The sequence below is a fragment of the Balaenoptera borealis genome, assembly GCF_965194805.1.
Source record: "Balaenoptera borealis genome assembly, chromosome: 11".
Taxonomy (NCBI): domain Eukaryota; kingdom Metazoa; phylum Chordata; class Mammalia; order Artiodactyla; family Balaenopteridae; genus Balaenoptera; species Balaenoptera borealis.
The window spans coordinates 97,046,809-97,068,630 of NC_138868.1; the positions used below are offsets into that span (position 1 = coordinate 97,046,809).

At 38.2% G+C, this 21,822-nt stretch overlaps 1 protein-coding gene and 1 long non-coding RNA gene across 7 annotated transcripts in view; both read left to right on the forward strand.

Moving 5' to 3' along the window:
• RNF214 (ring finger protein 214) overlaps positions 1 to 21,822 on the forward strand; it is a 49,843-nt gene that overhangs the window by 13,202 nt on the left and 14,819 nt on the right. The window lies entirely within an intron of this gene.
• On the forward strand, positions 7 to 9,409 carry LOC309604824. The gene is made up of 2 exons (XR_014231088.1): positions 7 to 3,592; positions 3,915 to 9,409. It is a non-coding gene; the product is annotated as an uncharacterized lncRNA (long non-coding RNA).

Genomic DNA, 21,822 nt, shown 5'->3' on the forward strand with positions numbered 1-21,822 from the left:
GTAAATGATGCTGTTAAGAATAAAAACCCTGTGTTTATGTGTGTGTTTGTACATAACGGGCCGGTTCTGTTTGTGTTTCTACTTTCTTTTCCTTCAGTCTAATTTTTATTTGAAAAACAAGTGTACAAATTAAAATCCTTTAGTGATTTTAGCTTTTTTAGCACCCTATGTTAAATTTAATAAAAAGTGTTTCAGGGATTCATTAATACATTGAAATAACAGCAGCTCATTGTTTGGTCCCAAGTATGATCAAGATTTTGATATATATCTAACACCTATTTCACTTGCCTTATCTGATGTTTTACAGTTTAGGCTATGAGGCTACTTTGATTATGTTAAATTCAGCACCAAAACCAAATTTCAAACAGTAACATTGCAAGCTGTTTGGAAGGCTATTTAATGGACCTGTGTCCTTTTCAGGGTACTGCAGCAAGGCTAAGGTGGGCATAGAATTTGGTCATAGTTTCAATTTTCTAAGTTTCTTAATGTGACCTGTTTGGAAGTCAAAATAGTTGTGAATATTGTGATTTTATTTAAATTCTACTAAAATGCATTTTTATTTATCAAGAAAATCTTGGCTTGCTAATGTGTCAGAGAGCTAAGTGAAAAGTAGCAGGATACTTGGAAAATGATTCAGCAAATGAGGAAAGATGATAAATAAGAAAGGACATTTTGGAATAATTGGGAAAATTTATTGTATCAATGGTAAATATTTTGCGTATGATTATGTAGAAGGTTCTTATTCTTAATAGATACTTGCTGAAGTTTTAGGGGTTGTGTCATGATGTCTATAACTTTCAGGTGGTTCAGAGTGGGAAGTAAGGTAAGTGTGACAAAAAGCGTTAACAGCTGGTGAATCCAGATGAAGGACATGTGTTCACTGGACTATTCTGTTAACTTTTCTGTTGGTTTGAAATTTTCAAAGAAAAAGTTGCAGGGGTTGGGGTAAATATAGGGAGAAATTAGCCAGGCAACGAATAGGGAAAAAGGCATTGCAGGCAGGGGACCTACAGACGAGAGAGATTAGCAACTGAGACCTGAGGTAGAGAGGAATGAGGCTAGTGGAGGAAGCAGAAGCCTGATCACAAAGGCTCAGATCCCTTGTAAGGAGTTTGAGATTCTCCCTGATAGTGAGAGACTGGAGAGTTTTAAGGAGGGGGTGGGGAATCAAAGGATGAGATTTGCACTTTATTTATTTTCAGTTAAAAAATTTTTAATTGAAGTATGGTTGATTTATAATATATTAGTTTCAGATGTACAACGTAGTGATTTAAAACACTTATGGATTATATTTAAAGTTATTATAAAATATTGGCTGTACTCCCTGTGCTGTACACTATATCCTTACAGCTTATTTATTTTATACACAGTAGTTTGTACTTCTTAGTCCCCTACCCCTATCTTGCCCCTCCCCCCATCTCCCCACTGGCAGCCACCTGTTTGTTCTCCATATCTGTGAGTCTGTTTCTGTTTTGTTACATTCATTCATTCTTTTCACTTTTTAGATTCCACATAATAAGTGATGACATACAGTATTTGTGTTTTTCTATCTGATTTATTTCACTTAGCATAATGCCCTCCAGATCCATCCATGTTGTTGCAAATGGCAAAATTCCATTCTTTTTTATGGCTGATTAGTATTCCAGTGTGTGTGTGTGTGTGTGTGTGTGTGTGTGTGTGTGTGTGTGTGTGAGTATGTATTACCACATCAGTTTTATCTATTCATCTGTTGTTGGACACTTAGGTTGCTTTCATATCTTGGCAACTGTAAATAGAGATTTGCAGTTTAGATAGATGATGATGCCAGTTGGAGAATAGATTGGAGTAGTGTAGAGGACCAGTTAGGAGACTTATCTTTCAGAGCCTGCGTTAGAATGATGGTGGCCAAAACTGAAGTGCTGCAGTGGGGAGGAGAGATGTGAATCCATTTGTAAGGTGTTAGGGGTAGTACTAATAGGTGGACAGGGAAGAGTTATAGAAATGCCCATATTTCTGGCTTGGAAAATTGGGGAAATAATGGGGTTTTTTAATAAGATGTCTTATTCAGTTACCCACTTTACAAGTTTCAAGTTAAATTCTACCTCCTTTGTAAAATCTTCCTTATCCAGTTCTTCCTGAACTAATCTCTCCTTCCTCAGAACATCTATACAGCTGTCTGCTGATTTAGCTTATTTTTGTATTATACTGTACTCTACATTTTTTTCTACCTGTGTATGTCTTGGCTGGCCATTGATCTTGTAAGCCTCTTGAGAATAAAGATTGGACTCTCCCTCTTCATATGTATTTAAAAATTTGTTTTTACTCTTTTGTGTTCTTTTACACTTAGCTCAGTGCTATATATCTGATAATTATTGGACAAGTATTTGTTGGATTACTGGATAAGAAATTAAGAGAATTTCATCTTGATATTATATAAAGATGAATTTATGTAATAGAAATTTGCTAAGTGCTTTGTACTGTTTGAAGGTAATCACTGTGTTTCTTAATGTAATTATAATTTTTAAAGAAGACACCATGAACTGACCAAAAAAAAAGACCAAGTATTCAGTTTAGTCACGTATTTGATTTTTTTCTCCTTGACACCTGGCTGCTTTATAATGGACATTGTCTTGCCTTTGTGGGGACACTTTCTAGTTTCCAGCTTGCATCCTTCAAGATTATTGCTGGTATTAGAAAGGTGAGGCTTCCAAGCTAGTTCTCTTCTAGGGCTGAACTTCTTTTTAAGCTCCCTGCCTTTAATAGTGACTCATTGAGAATAATAGCAAATAGGGCTCTTCTTTTTTTTTTTTTTTTTTTATAGCTACTTTTTTATTTTTATTTATTTATTTATTTTTGGCTGTGCTGGGTCTTCGGTTCGTGCGAGGGCTTTCTCTAGTTGCGGCAAGTGGGGGCCACTCTTCATCGCGGTGCGGGGACCGCTCTTCATCGCGGTGCGCGGGCCTTTCACTATCGCGGCCCCTCCCGTTGCGGGGCACAGGCTCCAGACGCGCAGGCTCAGTAGTTGTGGCTCACGGGCCCAGCCGCTCCGTGGCATGTGGGATCTTCCCAGACCAGGGATCGAACCCGTGTCCCCTGCATTAGCAGGCAGATTCTCAACCACTGCGCCACCAGGGAAGCCCTAGGGCTCTTCTTGAATAAAGATGGTGAGCTTGCGCTTTAAGAGACATCATCAGTTGATTCACAAAGGTAGGTTGGGACCAGTAGCAGAAAAATTGCAATATCAAGCAAGGATCTTCTTTTTTAAAATTCTCTGAGCTTGCCTGATGAACTCATGATAGAGTGATAGGTAAATAGCAGATCAAGGGAGTTAATGTTGGAAGAATTACTTTGGATGTAATATAAGAGTTTATGCTATATTGAAATTGACAGGGCGCAAGAGGATTCTTTTTGGAAATTTCTCACCAAATGCTAGTTTATTTAACTGGCATGCTTTGAAGTCCTAATAGCTTGTCTGGCAATCAGTAAATCTAGTGAGTATTTCTTAGGTGCAAAGCAGTGAGCCAGACTGCTGCAGCATCCTGTATTTTGACCACAGCCTTCAGTGCTTCCAGCTTTCTGTCTCATTCCCATTAAATGTACACTTTGACATCAAGTCCTCTTTCTTGTTTTTTTTTTTTTTTTTAAAGTATTTGTTTTATTTATTTATTTTATTTATGGCTGTGTTGGGTCTTCGTTTCTGTACGAGGGCTTTCTCTAGTTGTGGCAAGCGGGGGCCACTCTTCATCGCGGTGCGCGGGCCTCTCACTATCGCGGCCTCTCTTGTTGCGGAGCACAGGCTCCAGACGCGCAGGCTCAGTAATTGTGGCTCACGGGCCTAGTCGCTCCGCGGCATGTGGGACCTTCCCAGACCAGGGCTCGAACCCGTGTCCCCTGCATTGGCAGGCAGATTCTCAACCACTGTGCCGCCAGGGAAGCCCTTCTTTCTTGTTTTTTGACTTCATTCCATTTTCTCCCAGTCCTCCAGCTCCCTGGAAGCATTTCTTTCCCTAGCCAGACTAGACTCGTGGTCCATTACTTGAATTTCTCCCTTACCATTACCATCAATTCTGCTGAGGCTTGTTCCTTTCCTTTCATTTTTCCATAGTACTCCAGTCCTGGGCCAAGTCAGCCCCACCGACGTCTCTATTCTTCTTATACTTGGGCTGCTGAGGGATTGGAAAATTGGGGAAATAATGGGGTTTTCTAATAAGGAGATCACACAGCTGCAGGAGATCACACAGCTGTGTGTCTTGAGGCCAGAATAAATTTGACTTTCAAAAACACCCGGATCCTCAGGGCTCGCTCTTCCTCTGAGGGCTGTCCCTAACTATTACCTCTCTTTCTAAACTTTCTGTCTCCACCATTTCTCTCCTTAGTCTTAGCATATGATCTTACCTTTTATTTCACTGAAAAAATAGGGGCCATCGAGTAAACCTTCCTTCAGTTTCCTATCAGCAGATACATCCATCTTTTCTTCCTGTCCTTGTATCTGAGTCTAAACTACCTGTGTGTGAATCCTGTTCCCTCTTGCTTTTCCCACTTCTCCATAAGTGACACCACACTCTCCTCCAGTGACTAAGCCGAATAACCAAGTCATTCTGAATTCCTCTCTTAGGCCCTCTCTGCTTTACCAAGTCCTGTAGATTCTTAATATTAATTGTCCCTTTCTCTCCATTCACTCTGCCACTCTTAGTTCAGGTTTCTATCAGTTCTCCTAGATTCTGAGGCAGGCTACTAAACGTTTTTTGCCTCCAGTCTCCTCCATTTTCATTGGTCTAGTACAAATCTGTCGAAGAAATCTGTCGAAGAATACGGATCTGATAATGTCATTTCCCTGCTTAAAGTCCTTCATAGTTCCTAGGGTAAAGTTTAAACTCTTTAGTTTAATATAAGAGGCCCCCAATTATCTAGTCCCTGTTTATGTCCCTAGCTATATCTTTTACCACTCCGCCAGACCACCATGCTAGTTTATACCTAACTACTACATGTTGTGTCCTGAACTCACTTAAAACTCAGCCTGTATCAACTGCTCTAGAAAGCTTTCCCAGATACTCCCCTTATCCTCCCCTTCACACACCCTGACCATTTAATTTAGATGACCCTCCTCCGTATTCACCTAGCATGGTGTGTATGCTTCTGTCATAACACTGACCTCTGATGGTCTTTTGTGTTTACTGGAACGTTTCCCACATTATATAGTCAGCTTCTTGAGGGCAGGTATTTCGATTATCTATTGCTGTCAAAAAAACACTGTAAAACTTAGTGTCTTAAAACAGCAACAATATTTTATTATTTCTCTCAATTCTTTGGGTTGATTGAGTCTCAGATGGATGGTTCTTCTAGTGTCCTTTGGAGTCCTTCCTGTAGCTGCCGTTATGTGGCAAGTGGGGCTGGAATGTCCAAGATAGCTTCATTCATATTTCTGCCTTGGCAGGGACACCTGGAAAGCTGAGTTCCGGTGGGGCTCTGGGATGTCTAGGCCTTTTCACTCCATCTCTCTGTGCTGTCTCAGGACTTTTTCCTCTCCAGGTGGTCTTTCCAGCTAAGGAGCCAGATTTCTTACTTGGTGGCTCAGGGCTCCCAAGAGTACAAAAGTGGAAGTTTCCAGGCTTTCTTAAGGCGTAGACTTGGGACCAGTACAGTGCTACTACTGTGGCATTCTGTTGGTTAGCATGAGTGACAGGGCCAGCCCAGATTCAGTGTGGGAGGGGACTACGAGAAGGAGGCCTGGTTCACTGGGAGGACTCCATTTTTGGAGATTTGCTACCACGGCAAGTAACACATCTTGTTTAACTTTTCTGCTCAGCATGTAATAGTTTCTTTTAGATAGGGAAATCATAGAAGTTATATAAACATAATTGGAGGTGTTTTAGAAGTATGCAGGATGAATTATGAGGAGAGACAGAGGCTGGGACATCAACCAGTAAGCTCTTAGGATAAAGTGAGTTTATAAGAATTATTATAAGACTAATGGTGGTTGAATGAAAAGGGAGAAATGGATTTAGGAGGGATTGGTGTCGGATTATTTTAAGGATTAGGACAGAGGGAGAAGTCAAAAATAACTTCATTGTTTTGACCCTGGGTAACTCTGTGCCGCCATGGAGAGTAATTGGGAAGTAGAATACCAGTTCTAAATTTCGAGGATAAAGTAATACTTTTGATGATACAGGACATGCAAGTTAAAATACTTAGTAGGCAATTAAAAATGGGAGACTTGAATACAGAAGAGATGCTATGTCTTCATTTGGAGTTGCATATAGGTGATAGTTAAAATGATAGGAGTGAATTTTCTGTGGGAAAAAGTATAGAGTAGGGCTCAGTTCTGAACTTTGAGGTACACCTGCAGTTTGGGAGTAGAAAGAGGAAGAGAAGGCAAAAAGAATAATCAGAGAAGGAAAAGGAAGCAGTTTAAAATAGTATAGGGTTTCAAAGGGAGAAGGTGGTTAACAGCGTCAGAAACTATAGGGTAGGAAATGAGAACCAGGTCTGAATAAAGGCTATTGGTAATTTTTTTTAAAATTAATTAATTAATTAATTAATTAATTAATTTTTTGGCTGCGCTGGGTCTTTGTTGCTGCGCGTGGGCTTTCTCTAGATGCGGCGAGCGGGGACTACTCTTCATTGCGGTGTGCAGGCTTCTCATTGCGGTGGCTGCTCTTGTTGTGGAGCACAGACTGTAGGCATGCAGGCTTCAGTAGTTGTGGCACATGGGCTCAGTAGTTGTGGCGCACGGGCTTAGTTGCTCCGCAGCATGTGGGATCTTCCCGGACCAGGGCTCGAACCTGTGTTCCCTGCATTGGCAGGCGGATTCTTAATCACTGCACCACCAGGGAAGTCCCGCTATTGGTAATTATTGAATGTAACCAATAGGGATTTTTAGGTAGGGGAATTAGGTTATTGGATTGATTTTTCCCCCAATATTTTATTATGAAAATTTTCAGACATTGAGAGAAACTGCAAGTATTGTACACTAACACTCACCACCTAGATTCAGCAATTAACGTTCTATTAAATTTGTTTTAACAGTATCTTTCCCTCTATCTATTCATCAGTCCATCTTATTTTTTATGCATATTACAGTAAGATGTAGTCATCAGTAAATTCACCTATAAACTTGTAAACATGTATATCATTAATTAGACTTTAATATTATTTGCGTTTTCTTTTTTGTGGTAATGAATTGTATATGCAGTTAAATATATAAATATTAAGTTGTACCATTCAGTGAGTTTTGACAAATGTATATACCCTTGTAATTCAAAGCCCATCAAGATATAGAGAATACTATCATTAAACCAAATAATTCCTCATGTACCTTCCCTGTCATTCCCTGTCCCTACACTCCCAAAGGTAACCACTGTTCTGACTTTTTTCATCGAAGACTAATTCTGTATGTTCTAGAATGTCACATAAATGAAATCATACAACATGTACTCTTTTGTGTAAGACTTCTTTCATTCAGCATAATGCTTTTGGTATTTTTTCATGCTGTCTTTTTTATTCTTGAGTAGTATTCCTCTTGTTAATATACCACAGTTTATCCATCTTCCTGTTGATGGTAGGTAGCAGTTTCCAGATTTTTGACTATTATGAATAAAGCTGTGAATATTCAAGTACAAGTCTTTGTGTGATCATATACTTCTATTTCTCTTGGGTAAATTCCTAGGAATAGAATTGCTGGGTTGTAGGGTAGGTATATGTTTAGTTTTATAAGAAAAGGCCAAACATATTTCCAAAGTGGATATACCTTTTTATACTCTACCTACAGTGTTTGAGAGTTCTGGTTGCTTCATATCCTTGCCATTCAAGTGGTTGTGCAGTAGTATTTCATTGTGGTTTTAATTTGCATTTCCCTAATGACTAATTATGTTGATCACTTTTTCCATGTGCTTAGTGGTCATTCATTTACCTGTTTTTGTGAAGTGTCCTGTCAAATATTCCCCCCCACACACACCTTTTTTGCAGGGGTTGAGGTTTTGGCTTTTTATGATTGTATAGTAGATGCTCTTTATATATTGCAAATATAAGTCTTTTGTCAGTTACATGTTCCGTGAAAATTTTCTTCCAGTCTCTGACTTATCTATTCATTTTAAAATAGCATCTTTTGGTGAACGGAAAATTTACTTTCAATGATGTCTAATTTATCAAGTTTCCATTTATAGGTATTGCATTCTCTGTCCTAAGAAACCTCTGCCTCCCCTGAAGTAGCAAAGATGTTCTCCTCTGTTTTCTTATGGAAGCTTTATCATTTTAGCTTTAATATTTATGTCTCTGGTCCATCTCAGATTAATTTTTGTGTATGGTGAGAAGTAGGGTTTGAAGTTAATTTTTTCCCGTGTGGATATCCAGTTGTTCTGGCACCATTTGTTGAAAAGACTTTCCTTTCCCCATTGGGTTGCTTGACACCTTCGCCAAAAACCAAATGACAGTATGACTCATTTGTATAAATAGTGGGTTTATTCTGGGTACGGTACCAATCTATTTATTGTATTGATATATTTGCCTATCTTTATGCCAAGTCACAGTGTTGTAATTATTATAGCTTTATAGTAAGTCATGAAGTCAGATTATGCAAAGTCTTCTGCTTTTTTTTTTTAACTTTTTAAAAAAATAATTAATTTATGTATTTTTGGCTGCGTTGGGTCTTCATTGCTGTGTACGGGCTTTCTCTGGTTGTGGCGAGCCGGGGCCACTCTTTCTTGTGGTACGCGGGCTTCTCATTGCAGTGGCTTCTCTTGTTGCGGACCACGGGCTCTAGGCGCAAGGGCTTCAGTAGTTGTGGCACGCAGGCTCAGTAGTTGTGGTGCACGGGCTTAGTTGCTCCATGGCATGTGGGATCTTTCTGGACCAGGGATTGAACCCGTGTCCCCTGCATTGGCTGGCGGATTCTTAACCACTGCACCGCCAGGGAAGTCCCAAAGTCGTCTTCTTTTTGTTCAAGATTGCTTTGGATATTCTAGGTTGTTTGCACTTACATATATATATTTAAGAAGCAGCTTATCATTTCTACAAAAACAACAGATTTTCTGAGAGTTCTTAATATGATTGGATGCTTAATTTTGTCAAATGGTTTTTCTGCATCTGTTAAAATTATCAAATGCTTTTTCTCCTTTATTCTGTTAATATAGTGAATTATGTTGATTTATTTTCAAATGTTAAACCAATTCTCCATTCTTGTGATTACACCCAACTTGGGCAAGATATGTTATTGTTTATATATTGCTGGATTTGACTTGCTAATATTTTTGAAGGATTTTTATGTCTACGTTTATTGAGGAACAGTGTTATGTATTTTTTTTATTTTAAAAATTTAGTTATATCAGTTGCTGAGGGGGCGATGTTAAAACCTCTGTGATTATAGATTTTTTTCTCTTTCTTTTTAATTCTGTCAATTTTTGTTTCTTATATTTTGAAGCTGTGTTGTTAGATACATATACAGTTATGATTGTTATGTATCCTTGATGAATTATCTTCGTCATTGACATTGATATTTTATCATTATGAAATGTCTCTCTTTATCTTGTTCATATGCTTAATGTTTATTTTATGTAATATTAATATAGATATTGCAGTTATATATGCTTACTCTTTACACAGTATATATTTTGCCATCTTTTACCTTCAACCTATCTACATTTTTATATGTAGACAACATATAATTGGGTATTTCTTTTTGATCTATTCTGACAAGCTTACTTTTAATAAGAGGCTTTTAGTGTATTTGTATTTAATATGATTATTGATATGATTAGATTTAGGTCTACTCTTTTACTGTGTGAATTGAATATTAATTCATTGACTATTCTTTAGAATTCCATTTTAATTTGGCCTTTTCCACCCAGAATACACATCTATTTAATTCATTGGCAACATGCATCATAAAGACAAACTACATGCCTGTTGATTATGCTATATTAGAAAGACTTGTAATTTTTTTGAATAAAGTATTTGGGAAATTTTCATAGTTTTAATTGTTGAAACTTAGAATTATCCTTCAGATTTTTTTAAAAATCAAAAAATTTTAGGTATAATTTACATGCAATAAAATGCACTTATTTTAAGTTGCAGTTTGATGAGTTTTGACAAATTAATCACACGTGTAAACACTAACACAGTCAAGGTGTAGCACATACCCATTACCCTAAAATCTTCCCTGTATTCCTTCTTAATCACTGTGCTTCCTCCTCACCATTCCCAGGTAAACACTGATCTGCTTTCTGTCACTGTAGATTACACTTATCTTTTCTAGACATTCGTGTCTTTCTTTCACTTACATTTTTGAGATTCATCTATGATGTGATGAATGTGAACTATATCAATAGTTCATTGCTTTTTTTTAAAAGACTTAATTTTTTTAGTGCAGTTTGAAGTTTACAACAAAATTGAGAGGGAGGTACAGAGATTTCCCATATGCCCCCTGCCCACACACATGCATAGCCTTCCCTTTATCAACGTCACTCACTAGAGTGGTACATTTTTTACCAAAGGTGAACCTACATTGACACATCATAATCACTCAAAGTCCATAGTTTACCTTAGGGTTCACTCTTGGTGTTATACACTTTATGATTTGGACAATGTATAATGACATATATTTATCATTATACAGAGTATTTTTCACTGCCCATCCTCGGTGCTCTGCCTGTTTATCCCCCATTCCCCAACTGATCTTTTTATTGTCTCCACAGCTTTGCTTCTTCCAGAGTGCTATATAGTTGAATCATACAATATGTAGCCTTTCAGATTGGCTTCTTTCACTTAGTAATATGCATTTGAGGTTTCTCCATGTCTTTTCATGGCTTGATAGCTCATTTCTTTTTAGCATTGAATAATATTCCATTGTTTGAATGTACGACAGTTTTTTATTTATTCATCTTTGAAGGATATCTTGGTTGCTTCCGAGTTTTGGCAATTTGAAAAAAGCTGCTATAAATATCCAAGTGCAAATTTTTGTATGGACATAAGTTTTCATCTCCTTTAGGTAGATACCAAGAAGTGTGATGGCTGGATCATATGGTAAGAGTATGTTTAGTTTTGTAAGAAACTGGCAAACTGTCTTCCAGAGTGGCTGTACTACTTTGCATTCCTAACAGAAATGAATGAGAGTTCCTGTTGCTCCACATCCTCACCAGCATTTGTTGTTGTCAGTGTTCTGGATTTTGGTCATTTTAATAGGTATGTAGTGGTATCTCATTGTTTTAATTTGCATTTCCCTGATGACAAATGATGTGGAGCATCTTTTCATATCCTCATTTGCCATCTGTATATCTTTTTTGGTGAGGTGTCTGTTAAAGTCTTTGGCCCATTTTTTAAATCTTTTTTTTTTTAAACTGAGATGATTTATTTATTTATTTATTTATTTATATTTGGCTGTGTTGGGTCTTCGTTTCTGTGCGAGGGCTTTCTCTAGCTGTGGCAAGTGGGGGCCACTCTTCATCGCGGTGTGCGGGCCTCTCACTATCGCGGCCTCTCTTGTTGCGGAGCACAGGCTCCAGACGTGCAGGCTCAGCAATTGTGGCTCACGGGCCTAGTTGCTCCGCGGCATGTGGGATCTTCCCAGACCAGGGCTCGAACCCGTGTCCCCTGCATTGGCAGGCAGATTCTCAACCACTGCGCCACCAGGGAAACCCTGAGATGATATTTTAAATTTTATTTTACTCTTATTTTTTTGGCTGTGCTGTGTGGCCTCCAGGATCTCAATTGCCTGACCAGGGATTGAACCCAGGACATGGCAGTGAAAGCCTGGAATCCCAGTCACTAGGCCGCCAGGGAACTTCCTTACTGTTTGTTTTATTGTTGAATTTTAAAAGCTCTTTGTATCCTTTGGATAACATTCCTCTGTCAGATGTGTCTTTTGCAAATATTTTCTTCCAGTCTGTGGCTTGTCTTCTGATTTTCTTGATACTGTCTTTCACAGAGCAGAAGTTTTTTATTTTATTTATTTATTTATTTGGCCTCACTGCATGGCTTGTGGATCTTAGTTCCCTGACCAGGGATTGAACCCAGGCCCTTGGCAGTGGAAGCATGGAATCCTAATCGCTGAACTGCCAGGGAATTACCAGAAGTTTTTAATTTTAATGAAGTCTAATTTATCAAGTATTTCTTTCGTGGATCATGTCTTTGGTGTTATATCATTCATTTAGGTTTTCTCCTATGTTATCTTCTAGGAGTTTTATAGTTTTGCATTTTACATTTAGGTCCATGATCCATTTTCAGTTAATTTTTGTGAAAGGTGTAAGGTCTGTGTTTAGATCCATTTTTTTTTTTTGCATGTGGATGTCCAGTTCTAGCACCATTTGTTGAAGAGACTCTTTGCTCCATTTTATTATCTTTGCTTCTTTGTTAAAGATCAGTTGACTATGTTTATGGAGTTCTATTTCTAGGCTCTCTGTTCTGTTCCATTGATCTATTTGCCTATTCTTTCACAAATACCATGCTGTCTTGATTGTATAGCTTTATAGTAAGTCTGGAAGTCGAGTAACATTAGTCTTCCAATTTTGTTCTTCTCCTTCAGTATTGTGTTGCTTATTCTAGATCCTTTGCCTCTTCTTATAAACGTTAGAATCAATTTGTTGATATCCATAGAATAACTTGCTGGGATTTTGATTGGGATTGCATTGACTCTGTAGATCAAGTTGGGAAGAACTGACATCTTGACAGCGTTGAGTCTTCCTGTCCATGAACATGGAATATCTTTCCATTTATTTAGTTCTTCTTTGATTTTGTTCATCAGAGTTTTGTACTTTTCCTCATACAGATCTTGTACATATTTTGTTAGATTTATACCTAAGTGTATGTAGCGTAAATTATAATTGTGTTTTTAATTTCAAATTCCACTTACTCTTTTTTTTTTTTTTTGGCTGCACCACGTGGCATGTGGGATCTTAGTTCCCTGACCAGGGATTGAACCCACACCCCCTGCATTGGAAATGCACAGAGTCTTAACTACTGGACCGCCAGGGAAGTCCCAAATTCCACTTGTTCGTTGTTAGCATTTAGGAAAGCAGGTGGCCTTTGTATATTAACCTTGTGTCTTGCAACCTTGCTTTAACCGCTTATTAGTTCAAGGAGGGTTTTTTTGTCTATTCTTTCCAGTTGTATACGTGGATGATCATGTCATTTGCAAACAAAGACAGTTTTATGTCTTCCTTTTCAGTCTGTGTACCTTTTATTTCTTTTTTTTGCTTTGTTACATTTTCAGGGACTTCCAGTATGATGTTGAAAAGGGGTGGTGAGAGGGGACATCTTTACCTTGTACCTGATCTTGGGAAAGCTTCAAGTTTCTCACTCTTGAGTATGATGTTAACTGTAGATTGTTTTGTAGATGTCTACCATGTTGAGAAAGTTTCCCTCTATTCCTAGTTTACTGAGAGTTTTTACCATTAATGGATGATGGATTTTGTCAAATGCTTTTTCTACATCTATTGACATGATCATTTGATTTTTTTTTTTAGTTTTTTGATGTGATGGATAATATTAATTGATTTTTGAATGTTGAACTAGCCTTGCATACCTGGGGTAAATCCCACTTGGTCATGATTCTTTTTATATTTTTTGTATTGATTTGCTAATATTTTGTTGAGGATTTTTGCATCTGTGTTTATGAAAGATATTGGTCTGTAGTTTTTTCTTCTTTTATTTTTGTCTGGTTATGGTATTAGGGTAAGTGCTGGCCTTATAGACTGAATTAGGAAGTATTTCCTCTGCTTCTGTCTTCTAAAAGATTGTAGAGAATTGGTATAATTTTTTCCTTAAATGTGTGGTAGAATTCACTAGTGAACCCATCTGGGCCTGGTATTTTCTGTTTTGGAAGGTTATTAATTATTGAATTAATTTTTAAAATAGATAACGGTGTTCATTCCTTTTTAATGCTGAGTAGTGGTCCATTGTGTGAATATCCAACAATTTGTTTACTCAGTTGAAGATAATATAATATAAATATTATATTATCCTTCTAATATAAACTGTCTCCTATTGTTTCTGATGAGAAGTCAGTGACAATTGTTTCTCTCTGTGTATTGTGTCATTTTTTTCCCTATGGTTTCTTTCAATATTTTCTATCCTTGGTTTTCAGCAGTTTGACTTTGATTTTCCCAGGTGTGGCTTTCTTCCTGTTTTACCTGTTTGGGGTTTTCTCAGCTGCTTATTCGGTAAAGTTATGTATTTCACCAAATTTGTGAAATTTTGACATAATTTTCAAATGTTTTGCCTGTCCCATTCCCTCCTTTCCTTCTGGGACTCCATTTTCACATGTGTTAGAACTTTTGACATTGTCCTATAGCTCATGGAGGCTCTTTCATTTCTTTCCAATTCTTTTTTACTCTGTTCAGCATATTGGATAATTTCTATTTATGTGTCTTCAAGTTTACTTTTTATTATATCATTTCCAGTCTATTAAGCCCATGCATTGAAGTTTATATTTCCAGTATTGTATTTTTCAGTTCTTTCATTTCAGTTTAGTCTTTTTTATTGTTTCTATTTCTCTGTGAAGAGTTCTTATCTGTTCACTCCTTGTGAGCATATTTTTTCCTTTATGTTCTTTTGCATAGTTAAAATAGATGCCTTAAATCTTTACCTGCTAATTCCAACATCTTGGTCTCTTTGGAGTCTTTTCTATTGATTGCCTTTTTTCTTCCAGGAGTCAGAATCAAAAGCATTATTCTAAATAAGAAACTAGATGCAAAAGGTATGCACTGTATGATTCTATTTACATGAAGTTCTAGAAGAGACAAAACTATAGTGGGAGAAAGCAGATCAGTTGCCAGTGGCTCAGGATGGAGGGAAGGGATTAACTGCCATTTAGTAAATATTTGAGGCTTTGCAGACCACATAGTTTCTGTCACAACTACTCAACTCTGCTGTTGTAGCATGAAAGCAACCATACACAGTAAGTAAGCAAAATGAGCATGGCTGTGTTCCAATAAAACTTTATTTACAAAAAGAGATAGCAGCCTGAGTTTGATCTACAGACCATAGTTTGCAGACCCTGCTTTTCCTGTTTTTTTGTACATTGGAAATATAGGGTTGACTCCTGAATATTGTGAATAATACATTGTAGAGACTCTGGATTCTGTTGTATTTCTCCATTAAATCTTGTGGTTTGTTTGTTTTTTTAAATTTGTTTTATCAGGCTATTTCCTTGGTTGGGCTTAAACATCATACATACATGTTTGGTGGGCAGCAGCTGTGGTCTCTGTTGAGTTCATTTATCTGTAGATGGGTTCCTTGGAGTCTCTTCTGTGCATGCGTGGTTCAGGGATCATCCAGAGATTTAGATAGATTTATATGCAGAATTGGGGGTTCCCCAGTTGTGGCTTTTATCTTTTGGGGATTTCTCCCTCATTTTCTAGCTGTTATGGTAGCTCCCAATTTTGTCCTTTGGCTCTTGAGCTGGTAAGGCTGCAAGGCTTCTATCTCAGTTTTAGTCATCAGCACAGAGCTATCTGGGGTTTGCCCTTAGATGAATGATGAATAGCCATTAAAAAAACAGGAAACAATAGTGGTATTCACTTCTTCCAGTTGTCAGATCTTCTCCTGGTTTTTGTTTGTTCTTTAGTATCTTTAGATAGGTGTTTTTTTACATTTTGTGTAGAATCTATAGTTTTTTATCTGCAGAAATGGTTGGTCTATTAGGAGCAACTCTGCCCTTAGTGGAACTGGAAACTCTCTAGATTTAATTTTTAGAAGGACGACTTTGGCTGCATTGCGTTAGATGTGCTAAAGTGCAGATAAACTTATGTCAGGAAGACAGTTTTAACAAGATAAAATGAGGGCCTGATCTCAGTGGCAGAGAAAGAGAAAGGAGGGGTATTCTGAGGTAGGATTGCTGAGATTTGTTGATTGTTAGAGGGAGAAGAGGAGTAGTGACAATGAGATGGCTGGAATGGCAGAAATGATGAATATAGGAAGTGGAGCAGGTTTAGGGCAGTGGCCTTGAAGGGGAGTTTGTAAATTCTTGTTTTAAATTCAGTTTTAAGGAGGTATACTTAATACTTTATTTAAGGAGGTATACTTTGTTTAAAATACACTGTTTTTTTTCCTACAAAAAGTGTAAAGTTTGGGGACTTCCCTGGTGGTCCAGTGGTTAAGACTCCATGCTTCCACTGCAGGGGCCGTGGGTTCAATCCCTGGTCAGGGAACTAAGATCCCACATGCCATGTGGTGCAGCCAAAAAAGGAAAAAAGAAAAGAAAAGAAAAAGGGTAAAGTTTTTTTTTTTTTTTTTTAATGTGTAACATAGGCAAAATTATTTAAGTCAATAAGTTTTTGAGAAATTTCACATTTTCTGATTCCACCCACTGCCAAACACCTTAGTGGGGTTTTTTTGGTTTTTTTTTTTAGCATGCAACTTTTTTATTGTTTTCTAAATCTAAAGAATACAGTGATACAGTATACAGTGATATTATACTGCATCTACTCACGTGAAAAGGAACAAAGTATCGCCCCTGAAATAATTACTAATTACACAATACTGCAGACTGATAAACACTATAAGTACTAAAATGTTAACATTTCAACATACAATGTCAACAACATCCTGCTTTCTTTTTTAATTGGTTAAAACACTTGTTAAGGTCATGCAAAATAAACACTTTATGAAAATGTTAGATTACACTCAAACATCAAGGCAATGAAACCCAAAATAGCAACTTTTTTTTTTTTTTTTTTAATTATTATTTATTTATTTATTTATTTATTTTTGGCTGTGTTGGGTCTTCGTTTCTGTGCGAGGGCTTCCTCTAGCTGCGGCAAGTGGGGGCCACTCTTCATCGCGGTGCGCAGGCCTCACTATCATGGCCTTTCGTTGCGGAGCACAGGCTCCAGACGCGCAGGCTCAGTAGTTGTGGCTCACGGGCCTAGTTGCACTGCGGCATGTGGGATCTTCCCAGACCAGGGCTCGAACCCGTGTTCCCTGCATTAGCAGGCAGATTCTCAACCACTGCGCCACCGGGGAAGCCCCAGCAACTTTTTAATGCAATGACTGGTCAAGTAGATAAACTATTCAGCATATTAATAAAAATCCAGTAACTGAAAAACATCAAAAATGTAAACACTAAATTTAGGTAACTGCTCGTCTATGATCTCACCACCTACAGTCTTATCTGTGACTGAAGATATACTGCCAAAATTGTTCTACATAAGTAAGCTATGTTAAAATGACCAAAAAAATGTCAGTGCATGATGCCAGGGTAAATTTCTAGTCCACACAATATTTAAATGTGATCATTCTCTTAACTCTGCTAACAGTAAATGAAAAGTCGCACCAGATTTATCTTCTTTTTACTCTTGCTTTGTTACATGTTTTTAAACTTTTGTCTACAAGTATTTCTTATGATCCTCCCCCAGAATTAACATGCTGCTTTAGGAACAGATGAAGCAGATAAACCCTGCCCTGGTATAGAAGGCAGTGATTTCGTTTTCCCTAACTAAATATTTCCTTGTCACTTGTCAACTGTCACTGACCTTTCTGCTATAGTTATGTCCTCAGTCTTCCATTCCATAAAGATTTTTAGTGCCTATTATTATCCACGTCTCCCTGATTCTCCCAGAGGAAGAATTCATTTTTTCCCTCTCATCGCTAGGCTCACTAAGGGAAGCTGAGCACACAATTTTAAAGGAGTTACAGAGTAGACCAGGGCAGGTTCTCGGGCAGGTGGATGGTGCTTGAAGCCAGGTCTGGGATCTGGAGAGAAGAGCATCCAGGTCATAGGAAGGTGATCGGCCCCTCCCCACGGGCCACTCTCCTAGCAGCTCACAATGACCCAGTTACTGGGGCTCTACTTTGGGCACTGTTGACTCACTTTCTTACCAATTTTTAAAGCCCTCTTTATATTTTCTACTTAAAATTTAAAAACTCTTTGATAAGCAATTTGTCTATTATATAGAACACCGGTTCTCAATTTACAGAGCATTAACCTTTAGTCTCTAGGTTATTCCATAACCTAGTGTTTGGGTCATACTCTTCAAGATAGTCCTTTCAAGAATTTTTGCCCAATCCACAATTATCATGTCAGTCAGTCTTCCCACAATTCTTTCAGTTGGGCTTCTTTGCTCTCTAATGAAATATGGACACACTTCAAAAATTCCCCACGTGTAATCTTTGGGATCCAGTTTTCACAAGCAGTTTATTTTAGGACCATGTTTAGGGTCAGAGGAGATGGATCAGCCTGGTCCTGAATTTTAGACACTCTAGAAAAAGAGAAGCATCAGTTCCTATTGAAGAGTATGTCAAACTGAACAGTATGAGAAACTTATAGGAATACTGTATCAGTAAAAATACCAGGTTTAACATGTACAAAGCCAAGAAAAACAATGATACCAGATACTGAATTTATATTAGCATTGTCCTTTGAACTCCCAGCAGAAAAAACTGCTGAATGCAGATACCACACAGTGCAATAAAATTCACCCATTTTAAAATGATGAATTTTGACAAATGTATACTGTTGTATAACTACCACCACAATCGTGGTATAAAATATTTCCATTACTCCAGAAAGCTTCTTCATGACTTTTTGGAATGAATTGCCTCCTCTATCCTGAGTCATTGGCAACCACTGGTCTGCTTTCTCTCAGTGTAGTTTTTGCCTTTTCTAGAACTTCATGTAAATAGAATCATAGAATATATAGCCTTTTCTGTCTGTTTCTTATTTAAGATAAAGCTTTTGCCATTTATCTATGTTGTTGCATGTATCAGTAATTTAATTCCTCTTTATTGCTGAGTAGCATTTACTTATAAGGTTATACCAAGTTTATTTACTGGTTGATGGACATTTGAGTTGTTTCCATTTTTTGTCTGTTATAAATAAAGCTGCTCTGAATATTCAAGTACAAGTCTTTATGTGGACATGCTTTCTTTTCTCTTGAGTAAGTACTTAGGAGTGGAATTGCTGGACCATATGTTTGCTTAACATAAGAAACTTGCAAACTGTTTTCCAAAGCTGCTTTACTATTTGGCATTCCCACCAGCAATGCATAAGTGTTCTGGTTACTCCATATCCTCACCAATACTTGGTGTTATCAGTCTTTTTAGTTTTAGCCATTCTAATAAGCATTAGGTAGTATCTCATTGTGGTTTTAATTTGCATTTTCCTAATAACTATTTTTTTTTAATTCATTTATTTGGTTGTGCCAGGTCTTAGTTGTGGCAGGCAGGCTCCTTAGTTGCTGCTCGCCAGCTCCTTAGTTACAGCACGTGGGCTTCTTAGTTGCGGCTCACGGGTTCCTTAGTTGCAGCTTGCTGGCTCCTTAGTTGAGGCATGCGGGCTCCTTAGTTGCGGCATGTGAACTGTTAGTTGCGGCATGCATGCGGGACCTAGTTCCCTGGCCAGGGATCGAACCCAGGCCCCCTGCATTGGGCACACAGAGTCTTAACCACTGCGCCACCAGGGAAGTCCCAACATTTTCCTAATGACTGTTGATGTTGAACATCTTTTCATGTCCATGCCTGCCATTTGTTGTTCTTTTTTGGTGAAGTATTTATTTGAATATTTTACCCATTTAAAAACATGTTTTCTTATTGAGTATTGTCAATACAGGTCCTTTCATCAGATATGCGTTTTGCAAATATTTTTTCCCAGTATGTAACTTGCTTTGCATTTTGTAACAGTGTCTTTTGAAATGCAAAAGTTTAATTTTTTAAAAAAAATTATTTTTTGTACAATTTTAAAGGTTACACTTCATTTACAGTTATTACAAAATATTGGCTATAAGCCCCGTGTTGTACAGTACATCCTTGTAGCCTATCTTACTACACCCGATAGCTTGTACCTCCCACTCCCCCATCCTTATGTCGCCCCCCTCCCCTTACTGGCAATCACTAGCTTGTTCTCTGTATCTGTGAGTCTGCTCCTTTTTTGCTATATTCACTAGTTGTATTTTTTAGATTCCACATGTAAGTGATATTATACAGTGTATTTGTCTTTGTCTGACTTATTTCACTAAGCATAATGCCCTCCAAGTCCATCCGTGTTGCTGCAAATGGCAGAATTTCATTCTTCTTTATGGCTGAGTAGTATTCTATATATATAGAATATATATATATATATATATAGATGGAATATATATATACCACATCTTCTTTATTCATTCATCTGGGTTTTAATATTTTCTGAAATTAAGATTTTTTAAAATTTATTTATTTATTTATTTATGTCTGCCTTGGGTCTTCGTTGCTGCACGCAGGCTTTCTCTAGTTGCCGTGAGCGGGGGCTACTCTTCATTGCAGTGCGCGGGCTTCTCATTGTGGTGGCTTCTCTTGTTGCGGAGCATGGGCTCTAGGCACACAGGCTTCAGTAGTTGTGGCACATGGGCTCAGTAGTTGTGGCTCACAGGCTCTAGAGCGCAGGCTCAGTAGTTGTGTGCATGGGCTTAGTTGCTCCGCGGCATGTGGGACCTTCCTGGACCAGGGCTTGAACCCGTGTCCCCTGCATTGGCAGGCGGATTCTTAACCACTGTGCCACCAGCGAAGCCCTCATTCATCTGTTGATGGACACTTAGGTTGCTTCCATATCTTGGCAATTGTAAATAATGCTGCTGTGAACATTGGTGTGCATGTATCTTTTCGAATTAGTGTTTTTGGGTTTTTTGGATATATACCCAGGAGTGGAATTGCTGGGCCATATGATAGTTCTACTTTTAGTTTTTTGAGAAACTTCCATACTGTTTTCCACAGATGGAAATTGGCTGCACCAATTTACATTCCCACCAACAGTGTATGAGGGTTCTCTTTTCTCTGCATCCTCACCAACATTTGTTATTTGTGTTCTTTTTGATGACAGCCATTCTGACAGGTGTGAAGTGGTATCTCATTATGGTTTTGATTTGCATTTCTCTGATGATTAGTGATGTTGAGCATCTTTTCATGTGCTTCTTGGCCATCTGCATTTCCTCTTCGGAAAAATGTCTATTCAGTTCTTTTGCCCCCCCCCCCACCTTTTTTAAAAAATAAATTTATTTATTTATTTATTTATGGCTCTGTTGAGTCTTCATTGCTGCGCACGGGCTTCCTCTAGTTGCGGCGAGCGGGGGCTACTCTTCGTTGCGGTGCATGGGCTTCTCATTGCGGTGGCTTCTCTTTGTTGCGGAGCACGCACTCTAGGTGCACGGGCTTCAGTAGTTGTGGCACGCAGGCTCAGTAGTTGGGGCTCGCGGGCTCTAGAGCACAAGCTCAGTAGTTGTGGCACATGTTGCCCATTTTTTGATTGGGTTGTTTATTTGTTTTGATGTTGAGTTGTATGAGCTGTTTATGTATGTTGGATATTAATCCCGTATCGGTTATATCCTTTTCACATATTTTCTCCCATTCAGTAGGTTGTCTTTTCATTTTGTTGATAGTTTCCTTTGCTGTGCAAAAGCTTTTAAATTTAATTAGGTCCCATTTGTTTATTTTTGTTTTTATTTCCTTTACTTAGTAGGTGGATCCAAAAAAAAAATATTGCTGCAGTTTATGTCATACAGTGTTCTACCTGTGTTTTCCTCTAGGACAGCAGTCCCCAACCTTTTTGGTACCAGGGACCGGTTTCATGGAAGACATTTTGTCCGTTGGGGTGGGGGGGATGGTTCAGGTGGTAATGTGAGTGGTGGTTCAGGCGGTAACGCGAGCGATGGGGAATGGCAGATGAAGCTTCGCTCGCTCACCCGCTGCTCACCTCCTGCTGTGTGGCCCGGTTCCTAACAGGCCATGGACCAGTAATGGGCTGCAGACTGGGGGTTGGGGACCCCTGCTTTAGGAGTTTTATAGTATCTGGTCTTACATTTAGGTCTTTAACCCATTTTGAGTTTGTTGTTGTATGTGGTGTTAGAGAATGTTCTTATTTCATTCTTTTACATGTAGCTGTCCAGT